At 33.1% G+C, this 17,351-nt stretch overlaps 1 protein-coding gene across 1 annotated transcript in view; it reads left to right on the plus strand.

Annotated features, from left to right (window-relative positions):
- Positions 1-17,351, plus strand: part of STPG2 (sperm tail PG-rich repeat containing 2) — a 671,851-nt gene that overhangs the window by 467,870 nt on the left and 186,630 nt on the right. The window lies entirely within an intron of this gene.

Here is a 17,351-nt window from a genome sequence, read left to right on the forward strand (position 1 = left end):
ACATTTAAGGTTAATATGGTTATGTGTGAACTTGATCCTGCCATTATGATATTAACTGGTTATTTTGCTTGTTAGTTGATGCAGTTTCTTCCTAGCCTCAATGGTCTTTACATTTTGGCATGTTTTTGCAATGGCTGGTACCGGTTGTTCCTTTCCATGTTGAGTGCTTCCTTCAGGGTCTCTTGTAAGGCAGGCCTAGTGGTGACAAAATCTCTAAGCATTTGCTTCTCTGTAAAGGATTTTATTTCTCCTTCACTGATGAAACTTAGTTTGGCTGGATATGAAATTCTGGGTTTAAAATTCTTTTCTTTAAGAATGTTGAATATTGGCCCCCACTCTCTTCTGGCTTGTAGAGTTTCTGCTGAGAGATCTGCTGTTAGTCTGATGGGCTTCCCTTTGTGGGTAACCCGACCTTTCTCTCTGGCTGCCCTTAAGATTTTTTCCTTCATTTCAACTTTGGTGAATCTGGCAATTATGTGTCTTGGAGTTGCTCTTCTCGAGGAGTATCTTTGTGGCGTTCTCTGTATTTCCTGGATTTGAATGTTGGCCTGCCCTACTAGGTTGGGGAAGTTCTCCTGGATGATATCCTGAAGAGTGTTTTCCAACTTGGTTCCATTTTCCCCCTCACTTTCAGGCACCCCAATCAGACGTAGATTTGGTCTTTTTACATAATCCCATACTTCTTGCAGGCTTTGTTCTTTTTTTTTTCTTCTTTTTTCTTTTGGTTTCTCTTCTCGCTTCATTTCATTCATTTGATCCTCAATCGCTGATACTCTTTCTTCCAGTTGATCGAGTCGGTTACTGAAGCTTGTGCATTTGTCACGTATTTCTCGTGTCATGGTTTTCATCTCTTTCATTTCGTTTAGGACCTTCTCTGCATTAATTACTCTAGCCATCAATTCTTCCACTTTTTTTTCAAGATTTTTAGTTTCTTTGCGCTGGGTACGTAATTCCTCCTTTAGCTCTGAGAAATTTGATGGACTGAAGCCTTCTTCTCTCATCTCGTGAAAGTCATTCTCTGTCCAGCTTTGATCCGTTGCTGGCGATGAGCTGCGCTCCTTTGCCAGGGGAGATGCGCTCTTATTTTTTGAATTTCCAGCTTTTCTGCCCTGCTTTTTCCCCATCTTTGTGGTTTTATCTGCCTCTGGTCTTTGATGATGGTGATGTACTGATGGGGTTTTGGTGTAGGTGTCCTTCCTGTTTGATAGTTTTCCTTCTAACAGTCAGGACCCTCAGCTGTAGGTCTGTTGGAGATTGCTTGAGGTCCACTCCAGACCCTGTTTGCCTGGGTATCAGCAGCAGAGGCTGCAGAAGATAGAATATTTCTGAACAGCGAGTGTACCTGTCTGATTCTTGCTTTGGAAGCTTTCTCTCAGGGGTGTACTCCTCCCTGTGTGGTGTGGGGTGTCAGACTGCCCCTAGTGGGGGATGTCTCCCAGTTAGGCTACTCAGGGGTCAGGGACCCACTTGAGCAGGGAGTCTGTCCCTTCTCAGATCTCAACCTCCGTGTTGGGAGATCCACTGCTCTCTTCAATGCTGTCAGACAGAGTCGTTTGCGTCTGCAGAGGTGTCTGCTGCGTTTGTTTAGTTTACTGTGCCCTGTCCCCAGAGGTGGAGTCTACAGAGACAGGCAGGTTTCCTTGAGCTGCTGTGAGCTCCACCCAGTTCGAGCTTCCCAGCAGCTTTGTTTACCTACTTAAGCCTCAGCAATGGCGGGCGCCCCTCCCCCAGCCTCGCTGCTGCCTTGCCGGTAGATCGCAGACTGCTGCACTAGCAATGAGGGAGGCTCCATGGGTGTGGGACCCTCCCGGCCAGGTGTGGGATATGATCTCCTGGTGTGCCTGTTTGCTTAAAGCGCAGTATTGGGGTGGGAGTTACCCGATTTTCCAGGTGTTGTGTGTCTCAGTTCCCCTGGCTAGGAAAAGGGACTCCCTTCCCCCTTGTGCTTCCCAGGTGAGGCAATGCCTTGCCCTGCTTCAGCTCTCGCTGGTCGGGCTGCAGCAGCTGACCAGCACTGATCGTCCGGCACTCTCCAGTGAGATGAACCCAGTACCTCAGTTGAAAATGCAGAAATCACCGGTCTTCTGTGTCGCTCGCGCTGGGAGTTGGAGACGGAGCTGCTCCTATTCCGCCTACAACTTTCTTATGTCATATTTGCTCCAGATATTGATGACAATGAACTATCAAATAAACAGATAAAGGAAGAAATGTTTAGTAGGCATTATTTCATCTTTTAGCAAACATTTCTTACTTAGGAGAAAAATAAGAAATAAAGCAATATAAAATATTGTTTAAAAGACATCAATGAATTTCCCTTTTTATTATAGCACTGTATATTTGTATGTGTGTTCAATTTTTTTTTCCTTTTTTTCCATTTGGATATAAAAAGGTTGAAAGAGGTGAGTTTTAGGTTTTTAAAAAAATCTGTGTATCTGCTCTGCTGTCATGGTCTTTGATAAGGTGAAATAAACAGCAAAAGTTATAATGAATTCAAAAATCAGCTAAAATTATGTTCTATATCTTTCTTTGATATTGGTTACAACATGTTCTGCTTCAGACACAATAGAAATACTAAAATAGAACTGATAGATATCAATGTTCATATATGTCTCTATGTGTATATTTATATATGCATATATGTATACGTAAGTGCTATGATGTATCATTAATGCTGAAGGATTGATTCATATGATTAATGCATATTCTAAGTAGAATTATTTTATTTTTAATTATTTTCTGATAATATAAATATGGCCTATTTGTGTATGTTGATTTTAAATTTTACAATCTAACTAAATTAACTTATTATTTCTAGCAGTTGCCTTGTATATTCCTTAGGTTTTTGTGCATTGATAATAATATGTGCTTAACGAGAAATTTTGCCTCTTGCTTTAAACATTGTGTGCCTTTTATTTCTTTTATCTTTCTTTATTGTGCTGGCTATCATGTCTAGTACAGTATCAAATAGAAAGGGTGAGAGCTTTGTCTTTCCCCCAATTTTAGAGAGAAAGATGCTAATATTTTACTTTATTCATTAAAAGTAGGTTTCACATAGACATTATATATTCATTATAAGATTACTTCTTTTATAAAACTGAACTCTTTTGTACCTCATAATTCTTTGTCTTGCAGGGTATGTAGTCTATGTTTATGCCTAACCTTGTTTTTAAGCTGTTTTCTTGACTGTGCCTTTTTTTCCCCACCCCTCCTTTGACTATATCTGTATCTAAATTTTACTATTTATTCTCTCTGTTTTTTTGAATTACAAATGTCTTTTGAAACGTATCTAAATCTTCAATTTTCAGCATGAATGTTTAACAATTTTGTATGTGTTCTATTTAATATGTTATAAATTTTTTGTTTATATTTACTTATTCGTGCTCTTTTGCCTTTTGAAATATTTTTGTGTTTGTTTGGCTCTTTTGTCTTCTAAGTTAGAGTTTTGAATGCCATATATTCTGTTTTTCAATCTACTAGTCTTAATATTAACTATTTGAACATAAAAACATTTGAATCCATATTTGTCAACTTATCAATATCAATAATGAAATCATATGATTTATCTCCCTTATTAAACATTAAAAATTATTGACTCATTTTAAATACTTATTAAGCAATTCCTTATTATAGAGAATGTTCACTTTTCTGTGCCAATTTTTGGCTTGTAAATTAATTAATCCTTTAAAATTAGATTATTTTCAAACTTAAAATATATATATAATTATATAGCATTACTTCTTTCAATAATGTATTTTGACTTTGGCATTCAGTTTTGCAATTACAGACATATCTGTGATTTCACTTTAAGTAATTTAAAGCTGATCATTGTTCCTTTGAAACCACAGTTTCACAGAATACTCTAGTTCTTCTCTTCGAATAGTGTTCATTTACTCAGCAAAGTTATTTGGCCAAGAAATTTTCTGAGCACATTGTATATAAATATGCCTTTCTACTGGTGTCACAAATCAATGGCAAGCTCATCTTTAGATTTCCTACCAAGTCCATAGTTAAGTCTTAAGTAACAATTTTTTATTTTTACATTATTTCTTATACTATATAATTAGCATGTTAAAAAATGAACCTATCTCATATAGTTGCTACAAAATGTTAAATGAGTTACTATATGTGAATTAGAGCTCCTGGCATAGAATAAAGGCTAAGTACTTATTAAGTTCCATAATTATTGTTATCATTACTATTATGTATTGTTATTGTTGGTTTTACTTTTTTTATTATCATCACCATATTCCCAAATGGTTCCTTTTGGGAACCAATAATTGATAGGGATTTAAAGAATATAGATTAGATGTGTAATCACTAAACACATGCTTTCCCAAATTTGCTATCACAAAAGAAACCCTTAAAAATTCTGGAAAACTTTGGAATAATTTGCAATGTTAAATATTATATACTTATAAATGTTTGTATTCCTTTCAACTGTAATATGTAGCTATGCTTTATTTCAACCATTTTAATTCATTAAATAGCAAATAATTCTACAATTTTGTCTTAAGACTTTTGAAGTTCTTATGTGAATCAGTTTTATTTAAAACATATTTATAGATTTCATTTATAAACAAATGAAATTTGAATTAAATTTCATTACTTTATTGAGTATTTTTTTCATTTTTCACTTGAATTGCCACATTAATATAGGGACATATAATTTTCTTTTGGGAGCTTGTTTGTAGCAAACAATATTCCAACTTTTTAATTTGTATATTTAATTAAGTCAATAAAAATAAAAAAATTAATAAAACATTAAAGTTTTGTATTTAACACTTAGAAGCATCAAAGACTGTCATTCAATGGTATGTCCTTCTATAAGTTTTAGATTAATTCAATTATTATATTATTATAAGAATGCAAATGGCAGAGAAACTAAAAAAACTGATGTGTGTATACATATATACACATGTACATATACACATACATGTATATTGTAACATGGTTGATAATATTTTCTTAAATATTTGGGAGAAATGTCTATCTCTGTCTATCTGTTGATCCACCTACTACCTATCTGTCATCTATCTACCATCTTTCTATCCCCCTTCTAAATATAATTAGAACAGTGTATGGAATATAATAAACATCCAATTGAATTGTTGTTGAATGAATAATTGATAATTTCTGAGGTCATGTTTAATAACTTTCTAATTATAGGATATAAACTTCCTTACCTTATTCTGATCACTTCAACATTTTAGCACCATATTATTGATGCAGAAATTAGTCCTATTTCCACTTCCCTTCCTAGTCTCTGTCACATTGAAAACACATTCTGTATCTCACTGCAGTCTTATATTGTCATTCTTTGGCATGGTGACTGGTACAGTATTTTTTGTTGGTTCATATTAATTATGAATGTATGAAACATTGATATCTGTGAGTCAATAAATGTGTTATATTCTTTTTGAAAACTAAATTTTGTCTATATGTACATTACATTTCAGAGCAAGAACTCAGGATTATAAAAAAAGGTATTTTATTGAAACATGAAAGGCATAAAGTCATTATTAGGTATTAGAATTTCTTCTCACATTATGAGTAAATATTGATACTAATTGATGACTTTATTAGATTTTTTTATTATTATGAACATTAATTGATATTTAGTTTTTATTGCAGCTTGATAGTTTTTCCTTTTAAAACATAGCTGTGATCTAACTATTTTGCTTTTCCCATGCCAGTGGGAAGCTCAGAAAAAAAAAAATAAGCATGTTAAAATTTGTGTGAAATTTCAGTAAACCTAAAAACGAAAAAATGCTATTATTGCTTGTATATTTTAAGCCTGATAGTGATTTTAAGGATGAAATGGAGTTTATTGTCATAAAAAGGATAACTTACTTTTAACTTTAATTAACCTTTTTTGAAGTTATCAATAAGGAGAAACAGATTTTATTTTTCATAAATGCCTAAAGAGTATTTTAATGTTTATCTCTTTTGAATATAGACTAAATCTATGTGATATACTTTATTAATGTATTCTGATTTGGGAATGTGTTTTTGCCTGTAGTGGAAAAGCATCTATTATTCAAGATAAGCTTTTTCTGATCATTTCTTTCATTAAAACATTAAATCTATGTTTTCTTATATCTATTATAAATTGAGAGAGAGAAAAGAAAAAAGTAGTCTACTTTTTGCACAGCACTTACCCTTGCATTGTCAAAAATGTCACAGGTTAATGGTACTGCTCAGCTCCATTTATCTTATTCTGACAACTCAACCAACCTAGCACAATCTAACAAAAACATTCTTCCTAGACTAGGTGACATTCTTAGCCTTTGTTCCTTTAATATGGTGGCTGTGAGAGCATTTAGTGTGTAATAACTTTGTACAGAAACTTTTTGCTTTAGGTTTCTTCAATATTTTCCATTAAGGGCAAGGGCTTTTAGAATTTCAAATTACTCATCAAATACAAATTCACAGAGTTCTCTTACTTTCAACTAAACTGATGATTATCTAAAACTACAGCGATCTTGAAAATTTGTATCACTTGAGAGCTATAAAAATTACAGAATATATTCTTAATTCTCAAACTTTTTGATTGTGTGAACCTAATATTTTTTAATGTTGAAAAAGCTATTTTTATCTTCAGAATTGTTATGAAGTCTTGTAAACATTGTCCAAGTCATTCAGTAAATGAGTCTAAGTGTTTGATGAATATTTTTGCACTGTGTTGATGGAAATTTAAACAAGTTATGACACTTGAATATTTCTAAACTAATTTCTTTCTTCTGAATTTAATATTGGAGAATATTTTGCTTTCTTTGTCAAGGAAATAATAGCATTAAAAGAGTGGTTCTGTAATACTTTCCTTCTGTATTTGTAATTGCTTAGACTTGATAGAATCTTTTCCCCAATGTAATAGAAAATCAATTTTTTAAAAAGGCAAGCAATGTCTGGTTTCAGAAACAATATGTACTTAAATGTGTGTGTGTCTTGTTATCATTTTCAGAATAGTTTTTAAAATACTTTAAGAGTATAGTTGAAAAAGTCTTTGCTTCCTATCTGATCACAGAATGACAAACATTTTATCACTTTCTTCATTCATTACTTTTACATAATCCATTTTAAAAATGTTTTCATGTTTTATTTTTTATATGAATCATGTAGTCAATTAACTCTGGAGAAATTGCATTTTTGAATCAGTTATTACATAATATCATTATTTGTTGTATCTTACACAATTTTTAGGTTAAAAAAACAAACATGACAAGCCACCTTCAGTTTGACTACCTCCTTTAGTAGAGCACACTGTCATATCTGTAATATTTTTACAATACACTTAATCTAATTGTTTTGGTATTTCTGCTTTCAATCCATTTGTTTTATGGATAAAGCTAATATTTATTTTTGCTAAAGAAAAAATGTGTTTTTTAAAATCTGAATTTCAGATTAATCTTCTGATAAGATGTGTGAGATGCAATGTGTTTTAAATGTATACATAAATAACAGATGCTAAAGTCATTTTCTACAATTAACAATAAAAATCAGAAGAATATAATATTAAACTAAGAAGTGGAGTCAATTTTCAAAATACTTTATAGTAATTTATGTTGTTTAAAAAAATTGATCTGATTTCGTCTTTACTAAATTGTATCTAATAGTGCTTTTTAATATAATAGAAGTTAGAAGACAGTAGCTAAAATTGCTTCAAGTATACTTTTAAAATACAAAGTATATTAAAAATAACCACAATTGTTTTTGTTTCAAAATTAATAATAACTCTAGGAAATTAATAAAACAAAGCAAATAGACCCCTTGGACTTTCATCTTTTTGGTGAATCTAAGCATTATTTTGTAATTCCACAGCAAAATTTGCATATCCTACTGCATCATCATTTTGTGTTTTTAAAATTAGGCAATGAGTCCCATTATTATTTTGCATTGATAAACTGAATTAGTTTTGTCTGTAAACTGTTTACATATTTATATGGATTATAAACCTAACAGCTGGTGCTTAATACATGGATAGTTGTTAATTTATTTCATAACAATTCAGTGTCAGGAAAGATTGATTTCTTGTCTGATTAACAGTTTGATATTGTCTATGGAATAATGGGCATGTCAGTTTCACATAGAGCTTTCCAAGGTTTCTGTGCCTTTGCAAATTCTATTTCACTTACAAAATTTCTATTATCTTGGTCATGTTAGTGATTATTCCCACCTTGTCTATTTTGCAATCCTAATTTCTAATCCTACTTTCCTTCTTTCTAATACCCTGACATATTTCAAAATGCTGCTGCTGCTCCCAGATTTTACACATGAAATTAGATTGTTGTCAAATATTTTCCTTCTTTTCAAGGTTAGTGTTATAATTTCTACTATTTCAGACATTCATTGAATAGCTACTTGGTGAAAGTTAATGTGTTCATGAATTCACTGTATTGGCTCAAATCATTTTTATAATTTTTTTGTTTTTTAATATGAGCCCTGTCATTCTTAAGATACATGTTCAAGATTCACAACTGAGTAAATATGGGAACAAAGCCATCCCTTCCTATTATCTTCATCTTGTTTTGTTTCTAAAGGAATCCACACTTGTCTATCCAAAGTCCTATAGTGTACGCATGCATGTGTGTATCTGTTTAGTCCAGTTTTTTATCTTAAGTAGCAAAAGTGATAAATACTTTTTTTCTGCATTATTAATAAAAGTCATTGATTGTAAATGCTTTTTTTATCAGCTTTTTTTTTTTTTTTTTTTTTTTTTACTAATACTACCTTCATAAAGTAGTTGGCTTTCTTATATAAAATTTGCATGTTAAAATAATTATTTGGCTCTTTCAACAACATATGATATTGATGGCTTTTCGAGGTCTATTACTATTACTCTTATTATTGTTATTGGAAAATTCTGTCTTCAATTTATTTTTTTATCTCTTTGCAACCTATGCTACACAAGACTTATTTAAGGTAGTTAACCTACCGAATTAAAGTTTATGCATATACAAATAAATATGGGAAATCAAAGTCAGCAGTGTGATATTTAAAGATTTAAATATCAAGACGGAGACAAAATACACTCAAAGCCTTTGCTTTGGAAAGCTTAAATAAGACATTTCCTTTAAAAAATGATGAGCAATTGGGACTGCTACCCTTCAGGTTGTGTACAGATTCTACTTATCAGCACAGAGTTAATCTAGAGTCAAATTGACCATGAGTGAGAAAATTGTAAAATTCAATATTATTTTATGTATCAGCAAGAAAAAAAATATGCTACCAGTTTAACTCTGGTACTTAGACTGTTTGTTGACTGAAGGATTTTATTTATACAGTCATGCCATTAGAAATAACAGCCATGTTTGTTTGCACACAGGCCGTAATAACTGAATTCTGCTATCTGTAATTGTAAGGTAAATACATATTTAGAAGCATTAAAATATAAACATAGGCTTCTTGCAATTGATGAAATATAGTAACACATTAATTGCTAAGCATAGTTATAAAATAAACATTTAATAAATATTACAGTATTATGATTTTAAAATGCAAATCACAAATTGGGAGTGTATTTAGTTTCCATTTATTCAGACTTTCAAACTTGCAGTTTAGTTTTGGTAATATTTATTGAGAATGTTTGCAAAAATCTAGACTTGTCAATCAGAACTATGTAGTTTAAGTTATTCACTCTGGCACAGGTTTATTTCTGAGCAAGGTAACATTGTTGGTGAAAAATAGACTCATACAATCAATTTATCATCCACCTTTAAAAGGAGATGTTACAATGTCTTACTCAGTCTCCCAGGATTCTTATTGATAATCCTGCTAACATCAGGAGCAATACCTCTTTACACACAGTTCTCCAAGAATACTGTTTGCCTGACTATACTACGCACTGAGTAGAATGCAAAATTATGATGGCTAATTTTATGTGTCAACTCAACTGGGACATGGGGTGCCTAGATAAACATTATTTCTGGTGTGTCTATAATAGTGTTTCTGGCTGAGATTAGCATCCGAACCTGTGGTCTGAGTAAAGCAGATTGCCCTCCCCAGTGTGGGCGGGCCTCATTCAATCCTTTGAAGGTCTGAATAGGACAAAAAGACAAAGGAAGAGGGAATTCACTGTCTGCCTGAATGCTTGAGCTCAGACATCAGTTTTCTCATACTCTCAACTAAAACTTATACCATCAGCCCCCTGTTTCTCAGAATTACATCAACCAGTTTCCTGGGTCTCCATCTTGCAGATATTAGATCATGGTACTTCTTAGCCGCCAGTGTTACGTGAGCCAATTCCTTATAACAAATCATTTTCTATTTGTTTTGTTTCTCTGTAGAACTCAGACTAATACCAAAATTCTCTACATATCTGTAGATAATTCTATCCTTTAAACATTTTACTATAGAAAATGAAAAGAGAAAGGAAACCCATTTTTGGAAATGTTTGGCTAATCACAGGCTGTCCCTCAATATGTATGTATAAGAAAACTATTCAAGATACTCTATATTACATTTTGTACTGTCTTACATGAGAGCTTCAGAAATGCAAAACTCTCCTCAGATCAATATTTTTCTTTCACGTATAGCTTAAGTATGTTAAGTATCCTAGTTTAAATTAATACATTAGCATAGAAAAATTACTTTGTGATTTTGTTTTGTAAAAACAGTTTTGGAACACCCGATGCTTTACTAAACTAAATATTTTTTTCTATTTTTAGAATTCCATATTGAGCAGGACTATGCAATGAATCTCAAAGTGATACAAATATTAACTCTTAGAAGATTAGTGATCTTTAATGTTTTGACTGAGTAGGGAATGCCTTTAAATGTTCTTAAATTCTCCAAATATGAACTCTTCAATTTACCAGATATCTGTGTTTTAAAACTTCATAACTTTGTAAAGATTGGAACAGAAGGACAGATGGAATTTTAGAGAACAAAAACTGGACTAACAAGGTTATCAGATGCATTTTAGAAGTTGAAAAACAATATTGGTAGACGTTTGATTTAGTAGAGCATGTGAGAAACATTAGTGATAGAACATAGAAATTTAATAAAATGAAAGAATAAATCAACAACTGGTATTATTTGAAGATGATGTTGACAACATAGAAAAAAGCAATCTGTAGACAATAAAATGTGTAAGAAATTTTGCCAACCTGTAGTCATAACATCTTTATATAAAAAGCAACTGCATTTCTATATCCCAGTAGTGATTAGGAAATGTAAAATTACTTAAAATCTACTATGTAAATAGCAAAAAATATGAGGTACATAGAAATAAATCTAACAAAAGAATTATAAGTAATCTTTGGAAGTAATCTTTGGAAAGAGATTAAAATTATCTAAATAAAATGAAATGGAAGAAGAGGATAAGAAAAAGAAGAAAAGGAGGAAGAGAAGGAGGAGGAAAAATCTAATATATTTGATTAAAATATCTACATATATTTGAAAATATTGAGACTCCCAATAAATATTAGAATATTTTGGAATATTTCAAATTCCAAAATGAGTGAGACAGACTTTGCCCTGGGGAGAAGTATACTTAAAAAGAATCCTAATTATCAACTTATGACATAGCAGAGATGTGTAGAAAGGGGTGCAGTGTACCAAGAGGTTGAAGACACTAATTATATTTAGGTGGAAACAGGAGTTAGTTAAGGAAGACTCCATAAAGGAGATGATAATCTGAGCCTTGAGGAATAAGTAGGTGTTTACCGATAGAGAAGAAGAATGTATTTCAGATAAGAAAAGAAAGTGTAAAGTCTGAAAGAGCATTATGTATATTGGGGACTGCAAGTAAATCAATATTACAACTGCATATGGCCAGGGTCATTATGGTATATCTGGGTGAATTTACTTAAGGATTTCTGGAAAAACAGAATTTACGATAATTTTTTTGACAATAAATAAAAATATTATTTTATATTAAGACACATATAAATATATGATCGAGTGAATAACATTTATGGGATTTCATGTAAATTGTGTACTTGAAAATGACTACTTTGCCCATATAACTTCAGACCCCGTAAGTAAACTTTAACTTTTCACAGCAATTATGGATAATTTGCCATCCAACTTTAAGAAGCTCAACTTTAGGTGATAAGTCATTTTCCAAGTATTATAAAATCATCATTTGACCCGGGATCAGTCATATCTGTGGGCCAGAATTTGAATAACAGTATCTAATGGGTGCCCACAAATGGCTTAAAAGCTAATGTTTCAGGCTGGTGGAAGGCTTGGCTCATGCAATCACAGTGGTTATCACTCCAGTCGTCTCCACTTCAGCTAGAGGAAAGAAGAGAAGAAATCCTTAGTTAGAGATTCTTTCTTGCACCCATCTGTGTCATTAATATTTCCCTGGAGAGAGCATAGACACATGGACCATATTTATTTATCAGATAGACTGAGAAATACAGTCACAGCCTTGTGCCCAATAAGAAAGGAAGAGGTGGCCAAGCATGGTGGCTCATGCCTGTAATCCCAACGCTTCAAGAGGCCAAGGCAGGTGGATCCCAAGGTAAGGAGTTCGAGACAAGCCTGGCCAATATAGTGAAACCCTGTCTCTACTAAAAAAAAAAAAAAAAACAAAAAAAAACAAAAATTAGGTGGGTATGGCATCACATGCCTGTAGTCCCAGCTACTTGGGAGACTGAGGCAGAAGAATTGCTTTAACCTGGGAGGCGGAGGTTGCAGTAAGCCGAGATCGTGCCACTGCACTCCAGCCTGGGTGACAGAGAGAGATTCAAAGAGGCCAGTTTGCATCTATATACCTCCCAAATGCATGTATTTTAATTATTACAAAGCCCTGTTTATTGCAGCCAAATTTATTCAAGTATATCTGCCAGCATTATAAATGTTTTTCCATATTGAAAGACATAAAGCTGAATTTTCTAAGATGTCTATTACATTAGTCTGTTTGGGCTACCATTACAAAATATCTCAGACTACATGGTTTAAACAATAGAAATTTGTCTTCTCACAGTACTGAAGGCTGGAAGCCCAAGATGCTGGTTCTTTCCAATTCAGATTCTGATGAAGGCTCTATTTCTGGTTTGCATATGGCCACCTTCTACTACATTCAAATGTGGCCTTTTATTTTATTTCCTTTTCTTATAAAGGTACATGTCCTGTTGGATTAGGATCATGACCTCATTCAACCTTAATTATCCGATCTTTGACAAATCTGACCAAAAAAACACAATGGAGAAAGGATTCCCTATTTAATAAATGGTGCTGGGAGAACTGGCTAGCCATATACAGAATTGAAACTGGACCCTTTCCTTACACTTTATACAAAAATTAACTCAAGATGGATTAAAGACTTAAAAGGAACATCCAAAACTATAAAAGCCCTAGAAGAAAATTTCAGCAATACCATTCAGGACATAGGCACGGGCAAAGATTTCATGACAAATATGTCAAAAGCAATTGCGACAAAAACAAAAATTGACAAATGGAATCTAATTAAACTAAAGAGCTTCTGCACAGCAAAAGAAACTATCATGAGAGTGAACAGACAACATACCGAATGGGAGAAATATTTTGCAATCTATCCACCTGACAGATGTCTAATATCCAGAATTTACAAGGAACTTAAACAAGTTTACAAGAATAAAACAAACAACCCCATTAAAAAGTGGGCAAAAGACATGAACAGATACTTCTCAAAAGAAGACATTTATGCGGCCAACACGCATATGAAAAAAATCTCAACAACAGTGATCATTAGAGAAATGCAAATAAAAACCACAATGAGATACCATATCACGTCAGTCACAATGGCAATTATTAAAAAGTCAGGAAACAACAGATACTGGCGAGGCTATGGAGAAATAGGAATGCTTTTACACTGTTGGTGTGAATGTAAATTAGTTCAACCATTGTAGAAGACAGTGTGGTGACTCCTCAAAGACCTGGAACCAGAAATACCATTTGGTCAAGCAATCCTATTACTGGGTATATACCCAAAGGAATATAAATCATTCTATTACAAAGATTCTTCCATGTGTATGTTCATTGCACCACTATTCACAATATCAAAGACATGGAATCAACCCAAATGCCCATCAATGATAGACTGGATAAAGAAAATGTGGTACATATATACCACAGAATACTATGCAGTCATAAAAAAGAATGAGATTATGTCCTTTGCAGGGACATGGATGGAGTTGGAAGCCATTATCCTCAGCAAACTAATGCAGAAACAGAAAACCAAACACTTCAAGTTCTTACTTATAAGGGGGAACCAGACAATGAGGACAAATGAATATAGGGAAGGGAAAAACACACACTGGGGACTGTCAGTGGGGGTGTTGTGGAAGGAAGAGCATCAGGAAAAATAGCTAATGCATGCTGGGCTTAATTCCTAGGCGATGGGTTGATAAACACAGCAAACCACCATGGTGCATCTTTACCTATGTAACAAACCTGCACATACTGCACGTGTATCCTGCAACTTAAAATAAAATGAAATTTAAAAAAAAATGAGTACCTTTTGCTCTACTGACTCTCCAGCACTGTTTTTTTTTTTTGACTTTTTAATAATAGCCACTCTGACTCATGTGAGATGTGTTTATGATTTGCATTTCTTTAATGATTAGTGATATTAAGCATTTTTTTCATATGCTTGTTGACCACATGTATGTCTTCCTTTGAAAAGTGTATGTTCATGACCTTCCCACTTTTTAATTTTTTTTCTGTTGTAAATTTATGTTTCTTATAAAGTTTGAATATTAGAACTTTGTCAGATGCATAGTTTGCAGATATTTTCTTCCATTCTGTAGGTTGTTTTATTCAAGTTGTCCATTGATTATTTTGCTGTGCAGAAGCTCTTTAGTTTAATTAGGTCCCATTTATCTGTTTTTATTTTTGTCACAATTGCTTTTGGTGTCTTCATCATGAAATCTTTGCCAGGTCCTATGTACAAAAGCATATTTCCTAGGTTATTTTCCAGAGTTGTTATAGTTTTAGACTTTACCTTTAAGTCTTTAATTTATCTTGAGTTGAGTTTTGTATATGGTGTATGAAAGAGTCCAGTTTTAATCTTCTTTGTATGGCTAGCCAATTATTCCAGCACCATTTGTTGAATACGGAGTCCTTTCTCTATTGCTCATTTTTGTTAACTTTGTTGAAGATTAGATGGTTGTAGGTGTGTGGCTTTTTTTCTCGGCTCTCTAATCTGTTCCATTGGTCTATGTGTCTAGTTTTGTGCCAGTATTGTGCTGTTTTGATTACTACAGGCTTGTATTATAGTTTGAAGTCAGGTAATGTGATGCCACCAGGTTTATTCTTTTGGCTTAGGGTTACTTTGGCTTTTGGGGCTCTTTTTTGGTCCCATACAAATTTTAAAATAGTTTTTTTTTTTTTTTATTTCTGTAAAGGATGTTATTGGTAGTTTGGTAGGAATAGCATTGAGTCTGTAAATTCCTTTGGGTAGTATGGCCATTTGAACATTATTGATGCTTCCTATCTGAGCACGGAATGTTTTTCCACATGTTTGTGCCATCTCTGATTTCTTTGTGCAGCGTTTTGTCATTCTTGTTGTAGTGATCTTTCACCTCCCTTGTAAGCTGTATTCCTAGATATTTTATTCTTTTGTGACTATTGTGAATGAGATTGCATTCTTGATTTGGCTGTCAGCTTATATGTTGTGTATAAGAATGCTGTTTTTTTGTACACTGATTTTGTATCCTGAAACTGCTGAATTTGTTTATCCAATCAAGAAACTTTTGGGCAGAGACTGTGGGGTTTTCTAGTTATAGAGTCATGTCACCTGTAAACAAGGGTGGTTTGACTTCCTCTCTTACTATTTGGATGCCTTTTATTTCTTTCTCTTGCCTGATTGCTCCTGCTAGGACTTAGAGTACTATGTTGAATAGGAATGGTGAGAAAGAACATCCTTGTCTTGTTCCAGTACTCAAGGGGAATGCTTCTAGCTTTTGCCCACTTAGTATGATGTTGGGTGTGAGTTTGTCATAGATGGCTCTTATTATTTTGAAGTATGTTCCTTCAGTGCCTAATTTGTTGAGATGTTCGATATGAAGGGATATTTAATTCTATTGAAAGTGTTTTCTGCCTCTATCGAGATAAATAATCGTGTGATCTTTTAAAGTTCTAGTTATGTAATGAATTACATTTCTTGATTTGCATGTGTTGAACCAAATTTGCATCCCAAGGATAAAACCTACTTGATATGATTGATTGGTTTTTTGATACACTTGTGGATTTGGTTTGCTAGTATTTTGTTGAAGGTCTTTGCATGTATGTTCATCAAATGTATTGGCCTGAAGCTTTCTTTTTTTGTTTTGTGTGGCTACCAGGCCTGGGTATAAGGATAATGCTGTCCTCATAGAATGAGTTAGAGAGGAGTCCCTCCCTCTCAATTTTTTGGAATTGTTTTAGCAGGAATGGTATCAGCTTTTCTTTATACATCTGGTAGAATTTGACTTTGAATCTGTTTGGCCCTGAGCTTTTTTTCACTGGTAGTCTTTTTATTGCTGATTCAAATTTGGAACTCGTTATTGGTCTGGTCTGTTCAAGGATTCAATTTCTTTTTTGTTTAGTCTTGGGAGGTTTGTGTGTCCAGGAATTTATCCGTTTCCTCTAGTTTTCTAACTTGTGTACATAGAAGTATTCATAGTAATGTCTGAGGGTTCTTGTATGTCTGTGGGGTCAGTAATAACATATCTTTTGTCATTTCTGATTGCATTTATTTGGATCTTCTCTTTATTAGTCTAGCTAGTGGTCTGTCAGTCTTAGTAATGTTTCAAAGTACCAACTCTGGATTCATTAATCTTTTTATAGTTTATTACATCTCAATTTCTTTCAGTTCAGTCTGATTTTAGTTATTTCTTGTCTTCTGTTAGTTTTGGGGTTCATTTGCTCTTGTGTCTCTAGTTCCTCTAGTTGTGATGTTAGATGGTTAATTTTAGATCTTTGTATCTTTTTGATGTGGGAATTCAGTGCTATAATAAACTGTCCTATTAACATTGCCTTAGTGTGTCCCAGAGATTCTGGTATGTTGTATCTTTGTTCTCATTCGTTTCAAAGAGTTTCTTGATTTCTCTGTTGATTTTATTACTCTCCCCACCCTGGGTCATTCAGGAGCAGGTTGTGTAAAGTCCATGTAATTATATAGTTTTGAGCAATTTTCTTAGTATTGATTTTCATTTTTATTACACTGTGGTCTATGAGTATGCCCTGTATGATTTCAGTTTTTTTTTTTAATTTGTTGAGGATTGTTTTATATCCGATTGTGTGGCCAATTTTTGATTATGTACCATGTGGTGACGAGAGACAATCTATATTCTGTTGTTGTTGGGTGAAGAGTTCTGTGTGTTAATTATGTCTATTGCTGAGTTCAGTCCTGAATATCCTTGGTAATTTCCTGCCTTGAT

This window comes from Macaca thibetana, chromosome 5 (assembly GCF_024542745.1).
Source record: "Macaca thibetana thibetana isolate TM-01 chromosome 5, ASM2454274v1, whole genome shotgun sequence".
In the NCBI taxonomy this organism is placed as follows: Eukaryota; Metazoa; Chordata; class Mammalia; order Primates; family Cercopithecidae; genus Macaca; species Macaca thibetana.